Source organism: Natator depressus, chromosome 1 (assembly GCF_965152275.1).
Source record: "Natator depressus isolate rNatDep1 chromosome 1, rNatDep2.hap1, whole genome shotgun sequence".
Classification (NCBI taxonomy): Eukaryota; Metazoa; Chordata; order Testudines; family Cheloniidae; genus Natator; species Natator depressus.
The window spans coordinates 87,384,610-87,391,958 of record NC_134234.1 but is presented as its reverse complement, the minus strand read 5'-3'; the positions used below and the strand labels follow the sequence as shown (position 1 = coordinate 87,391,958).

At 48.0% G+C, this 7,349-nt stretch overlaps 1 pseudogene; it reads right to left on the bottom strand.

Annotated features, from left to right (window-relative positions):
• Nucleotides 1-4,933: 4,933 nt before the first annotated feature.
• On the bottom strand, nucleotides 4,934-6,952 carry LOC141997350 (myb/SANT-like DNA-binding domain-containing protein 2; annotated as a pseudogene).
• Nucleotides 6,953-7,349: the final 397 nt, after the last annotated feature.

Below are 7,349 nucleotides of genomic sequence, written 5' to 3'. Positions count from 1 at the left end.
GTCATCAACTGAAAGTCTAGAGGAAACGGGTTAATCTTCTGGTGAAATTTTGGCCCCATTGAAAGCAAATGGGTGTTTTGCTAGTGACTGCAATTAGCTGAGGATTTCACCTGCCAGTGTGGCATGGCTGCTTTGCACCACACTGCTTGTGTAATCTGGCTTTAACACCCTTTTTACTGGGTATCATTTCATTATAAGGGTGGAGAGGCTTAGAGTCAATGAAGCAGCTCTTATACTACTTGCCTCTGATGCCAGTGCAATGGGGCAGGAATAGAGCTGTCTGGAACAAAGGGGACATTGTTAGGATGCTTCTTGGAACCAATTACAGCGAGTGTGAATTACAGAAGCCCTCAAGATGTAACCTGCCCTTTGCTTTAAGGTTTGAGCCACCTTTGTACACCATCTGCTGACTTGTGTTCTCAGCAGATTCCTGAGCTTTAGACCCATAATATTCAAATATGTCAAAGCTCATTCCGGCAACTGCAGGGAAAGTGGGGGTGAGAAATAATATCAAACAACGAGAGGAAAGAATGCCACAGATTATAAAGGACTGTAAAAGATTCATTCACATCAGCATTATAATCCAGAGGCAAAAGATCCTCTCAGAGTTGCATGGCAAATCTTGACTCTGATATTATGCTCTTCCTACATCATGTAGAACTGGGAGTTCTCCATCTGTGAGTGGAAAGGAGCAGCAAAATATCAGTTTTAAATTCACCATAGAGTTTTAAAAGGACAAAATTGGTTTAAATGAAGGAAATGCTAGTAGAATTTACTCTCACAACAAAGAAAATAAAATATAATCACCTCTATAGGCAGCATGTTCACTTTTAGGCACAAAAAGAACAGTTTGACTTTCTCCATATCCAAAAAAATTATTTACAGCTGCTGCATCATGTTTTATTAATAGACTAAGGAGCTAAAGTTTATTTAGGAGTTATGCCAGCGAAGGATGTGTAGTAAATGGATTATTTCCTTTTCCAAAGTTGTGCAAGTCATTTTTAATATTAGAAGTGACTCCAACAGTAAATGTTATCTAGTCAAGTGAAAAAGTTTATCTGAGCCCAGTGACATCACATGTCTCAAGAGACAGCAGATAGTCCTGCTATCTTGGATTACATCCTTCTCCTCAGATGACAGGTCTTTCCCTTAGTTCACCATGTGTTCACCTGTTGGCAATCAGTGCATGTCACCCACCAATGGATGGCTACTCTGTCTTTACTCATCCAGCCACATCTAGGTTCTTAAAAGGATTACTTAGAACCTTTCCTTTGGTAACAAAGTGAACCCCTCCCTGGGACCTTAATTTTGTAATTTTGATGCATCAAGACATCCTTCGAACAACTAGCTAGTTGTTCGATGTTTCACCTGACAGTGAAGGTCCCCTTCCTCATTGTCATCACTTCAGCCACACAGGTGGGTGTACTTGGGGCCCTAATGGAGGACCCACCATATACAATAGTGCATAAAAACAAAGTCTTGCTATGACTCCACCTGAAATTCACCCCTTAGGTAGTTTCAGAATTTAACAATAATCAGACTACCCATTTAAATGTACTTTTCTGAAGCTGCATGCTTCCAGCAAAGAAAAGAGGCTTCATTCCCTTGATGTCAGACAAGCATTGGCATTTTACCTAGAGAAAACAAAATAGATCAGAAACACAACACTCACCTGTTTGTTGCCATAGCAGAATGAGTCCGAGGACAACCTATTTCCTTTCAGAGAATCTCTAAGTGGATCTCTGGCTGTATCCAACTTTGTCAGTTGGCATATCTTCCTCCCTCGCACAGGGTAAGGGCTCACTCTACAAGAGTGCAAGCAGACTCAGTAGCATCACTTAAAGAGGTATCCCTGCTTGATATTTGTAAGGCAGCAATATGGAATTTCATCGACACATTTCTGAGACATTATGCCTTGATCCAAGCTTCCTCCACTGATGCATCCTTTGGGAGAGCAGTTCTACAAGCAGCTATACCACCTGCATCCTAGTAGCCTTCTCCTCCTCTCTGAGTACTGCTTATCAGTCACATACAGTGGAGTACACATAGGGACCAGCAGTTAAAGAAGAAAGTGAAGTTACTTACTTTGTAACTGGAGTTCCTTGAGATGCATGGTCCCTATCTGTATTCTATCACCCACCACCCACCCTCCTTCCCCTCTGTTTTGGATCATGTCGGATCATGTCTGATTCATGGTAAGAGAAGGAACTGAAGAGGCGGTTGGTGTAGTGCGTGAGAAGAGCAAGGGCACAGGTGTGGACAAATAGACACTACTTACAAGAATTCTCTGGTCTCAGGTGAATGGCATGCATGCACATCCCTCAGAAGAATACGGATAGGGACCATACATCTCTAAGGATATGTCTACACTACGAAATTAGGTCAAATTTATAGAAGTAGAATTTTTAGAAAGTGATTTTATACAGTCAATTGTGTGTGGGTCCCCACTAGAGACCATTAAGACCGTTAAGTTGGCGGAGTGCGTCCACAGTACCGAGGCTAGCGTCGACTTCTGGAGCATTGCACCCTGGGTAGCTATCCCACAGTTCCTGCAGTCTCCGCCGCCCATTGGAATTCTGGGTTGAGATCCCAATGCCTGATGGGGCAAAAAACATTGTTGCAAGTGGTCCTGGGTACATGTCATTAGGCCCTCATTCCCTCCCTCCCTCCGTGAAAGCAACAGCAGACAATCGTTTCTCGCCTTTTTTCATGGGTTACCCGTGCAGATGCCATACCACGGCAAGCATGGAGCCTGCTCAGCTCACCATCATTGTACGTCTCCTGGGTGCTGGCAGACGTGGGACTGCATTGCTACACAACAGCAGCTCATTGTCTTTTGGCAGCAGATAGTGCAGTACGACTAGTAGCTGTCCTTGTCATCTCCTGGGTGCTCTTGGCCGGCCTTGATCAGATCGGTCAGGGCGCCTGGGCAGACATGGGTGCTCCTGGCAGATCTCAGTGAGGTCTGTTAGGGGCAACTGGGCGGACATGGGTGCTCCTGGCAGACCTCGGTAAAGTCTGTCAGGGAGCTCCTGCACATAAATGGGAGTGACTCAGGTCATTCTCTTCTTTAAGTTTTGTCTAATGGAGATTCAGTCCTGCCTGGAACATTGGCAGAGGGATAGCTCAGTGGTTTGAGCATTGGCTTGCTAAACCCAGGGTTGTGAGCTCAATCCTTGAGAGGGCCATTCTGCCTCAGGCTGCTTTCCCAGCCAGCAGCACTGTCTGCTGCCAGCCTACCCCTTGCTCCTCCCTCCGTGAAAGCAACAGCCGACAATTGTTTCATGCCTTTTTCCATGCAGGCGCCATATTGCTGTCAGCATCGTCATCCACCCACCGCTTCCACTGCCACTCTGCTCTCCTCTCATGCCATACCATGGCAAGCATGGACCCCGCTCAGATCACCGCGGCAGTTGTGACCGCTCTAAACACCACGCACATTATCATGCAGTATAAGCAGAACCAGAACCTGCAAAAGCAAGCAAGTAGGCGATGGCAGTGCGGTGAGGACAGTGATGAAGACATGGACACAGACTTCTCTCAAAATATAGGCACCAGCAATTTGGCCATCCTGGTGGCAATGGGGCAGGCTCATGCCGTGGAACGCCTGTTCTGGGCCCAGGAAACAAGCACAGACTGGTGGGACCACATACTGTTGCAGGTCTGGGACAATTCCCAATGGCTGCGAAACTTTTATATGCGTAAGGGCACTTTCATAGAACTTTGTGACTTGCTTTCCCCTGCCCCGAAGCACAAGAATACCAAGATGACAGCAGCCCTCACAGTTCACAAGCGAGTGGCGATAGCCCTGTGGAAGCTTGCAACGCCAGACAGCTACTGGTCAGTCGGGAATCAATTTGGAGTGGGCAAATCTACTGTGGGGGCTGCTGTGATGCAAGTAGCCAGCGCAATCACTGAGCTGCTGATATCAAGGGTATAGACTCTGGGAAATGTGCAGGTCACAGTGGATGGCTTTACTGCAATGGGATTCCCTATCTGTGGTGGGACAATAGACGGAACACATATCCCTATCTTGGGACCGGAGCACCAAGGCATCCAGTACATAAACTGAAAAGGGTACTTTTCAATGGTGCTGCAAGCACTGGTGGATCACCAGGGATGTTTCACCAACATCAACGTGGGATGGCCAGGAAAGGTACATGACGCTCGCATCTTTAGGAACTCTGTTCTGTGGGAATGGCTGCAGCAAGGGACTTACTTTCCAGACCAGAAAATAACCATTGGGGATGTTGAAATGCCTATAGTTATCCTTGGGGACCCAGCCTACCTCTTAATGCCATGGCTCATGAAACCATACACAGGAAGCCTGGACAGTAGTCAGGAGCTGTTCAACGATAGGCTGAGCAAATACAGAAATGTGGTAGAATGTGCATTTGGACGTTTAAAAGCATGCTGGCACAGTTTGCTGACTCGGTTAGACCTCAGCAAACCCAGTATTCCCATCATTATTACTGCTTGCTGTGTGCTCCACAATATCTGTGAGAGTAAGGGCGAGACATTTATGGCAGGTGGGAGGTTGAGGCAAATCGCTTGGCCACTGAGTACGCGCAGCCAGACACCAGGGCAGTTAGAATAGCACAGTTGGGCGCGCTGTGCATCATAGAAGCTTTGAAAACCAGTTTCATGGCTGACCAGGCTACGGTGTGAAAGTTCTGTTTGTTTCTTGATGAAAACCCGCCCCCTTGGTTCACTCTACTTCCCTGTAAACCAACCGCCCTGCCCTCCCCCCTTCGATCACCGCTTGCAGAGGCAATAAAGTCATTGTTATTTCAAATTCATGCATTCTTTATTAATTCGTCACACAAATGGGGGGAATAACTGCCAAGGTAGCCCAGGAGGAGTGGGGGAGGAGGGAAGTACCGGGTGGAGTGGAGGAGGAGGGGGGGACGGAAGGACAAGGCCACACTGAACTTCAAAACTTATTGAATGCCAGCTTTCTGTTGCTTGGGCAGTCCTCTGGGGTGGAGTGGTTGGGCGCCCGGAGGGCCACCCACCGCGTTCTTGGGAGTCTGGGTGAGGAGGCCATGGAACTTGGGGAGGAGGGTGGTTGGTTACACAGGGGCTGCAGCGGCGGTCTGTGCTCCTGCTGCCGTTCCTGCACCTCAACCATACGCCAGAGCATATCAGTTTGATCCTCCAGTAGCCTCAGCATTGCATCCTGCCTCCTCTCATCACTCTGCTGCCACCTCTCCTCTTGCTCATCCCTCCTGTCCTCTCACTCATAACTCCTCTCCTCTCAGTCATCCCTCCTGTCCTTGCGTTCATTTTGTGCTTTCCTGGACTCTGACATTGTCTCCCTCTACGCATTGTGCTGGACTCTTTCAGCATGGGAGGCCTGCATGATCTCAGAGAACATTTCATTGCAAGTGCATTTTTTTCAGCTTCTAATCTTTGATAGCCCTGGAACGGAGATCATAGGGGAATCATTGAAACATTTGCAGCTGCAGGAGGGAAAAAAGGGAGATTAGTCTTTAAAAAGACACATTTTAGAGAACAATGGGTAGACTCTTTCACGGTGAACCAAGCTGTTAACATTACATAGCACAAGTGCTTTCTTTACAGGTGGCATTTTGCCTCTTATATCTAGGGCCTGCCGGTATCATGTGAGAGATCACACAGGCAGGGCCGGCAGAAAACAGAATTCGGCTTGCAGGCAGACATGGTAGGCCACAGTCTTTTGGCTTCTTTAACCTTCCTAACTTGTGGGAATGGTTTCAAACAGCAGCACCCTCATTTCCCATACCAAGCACCTGTTGGATTGCCCTTTAAAATGTGTTGGCCATTTAAAAGTAGGGGCTGCGGTTTTCGGGTTAACGTGCAGCACAAACCCAACTAGTGCCCCTCCCCCCCACAATTCTCTGCGATGATCGCTTCACCCCTCCCCCCACGCGTGGCTAACAGCGGGGATGATTTCTGTTCAGCCACAGGCAAACAGCCCAGCAGGAACGGCCACCTCTGAATGTCCCCTTAATAAAATTCCCCTATTTCAACCAGGTGACCATGAATGATATCACTCTCCTGAGGATAACACAGAGCGATAAAGAACGGATGTTGCTTGAATGCCTGCAAACACCGGGGCCATACGCTGCCATGCTTTGTTCTGCAATGATTCCAGACTACGTGCTGCTGGCCTGGCGTGGTAAAGTGTCCTACAATGGAGGATGGAATAAGGCTGCCCCCCCCAGAAACCTTTTGGAAAGGCTTTGGGAGTACATCCAGGAGAGCTTCATTGAGATGTCCCTGGAGGATTTCTGCTCCATCCCCAGACATGTTAACAGACTTTTCCAGTAGCTGTACTGGCCGCGAATGCATCCCAAGTCTTCAGGGCAAATTAATCATTAAACACGCTTGCTTTTAAACCTTGTATTATATTTACAAAGGTATACTCACCAGAGGTCCCTTCTCCGTCTTCAGGGTCCGGGAGCCCACCTTCGGTGGGTTGGGAGGGTACTACATCCAGGGTGAAAAACTGTTCCTGGCTGTCGGGGAAAATAGTTTCTCCACTTGCTTGCTGTGCTTCAACCTCCTCCTCCTCACCATCTTCCTTGTCCCCAAAATCTGCATCCCTGTTGCGTGAGAGTCCATTGACGGAGTCCACGCACAAGGCTGGGGTAGTTGTAGGGGCACCCCCTAGAATGGCATGCAGCTCATCATAGAAGCGGCATGTTTGGGGCTCTGACCCAGAGCGGCCGTTTGCATCTCTGGTTCTTTGGTAAGCTTGCCTGAGCTCCTTAAGTTTCACACGGTACTGCTGCGGGTTCCTGTTATAGCCTCTGTCCTTCATGCTCTTGGAGATTTTTTCAAATATTTTGGCATTTCGTCTTTTCGAACAGAGTTCTGATAGCACAGATTTGTCTCCCCACACAGCGATCAGATCCAGTACCTCCCGTTCGGTCCATGCTGGAGCTCTTTTGCGATTCTCGGACTGCATGGTCACCTCTGCTGAAGAGCTCTGCATGGTCACCTGTGCTGATCAGCTCTCCACGCTGGCCAAACAGGAAATGAAATTCAAAAGTTCACGGGGCTTTTCCTGTCTACCTGGCCAGTGCGTCTGAGTTGAGAGTGCTGTCCAGAATGGTCACAATGAGCACTCTGGGATAGCTCTCGGAGGGCAATACCGTCAAATTGCATACACAATACCCTAAATTGGACCAGCAAGGTTGATTTCAGTGTTAATCCACTCGTCCAGGAGGAGTACAGAAACTGGTTTTAAGAGCCCTTAAACGTGGGAAAAAATGGCTTCCTAGTGTGGATGGGTGCAGGGCTAAACCGATCTAATGCTGCTAAATCCAACCTAAACTCGTAGTGTAGACCAGGGCTGAGAACTC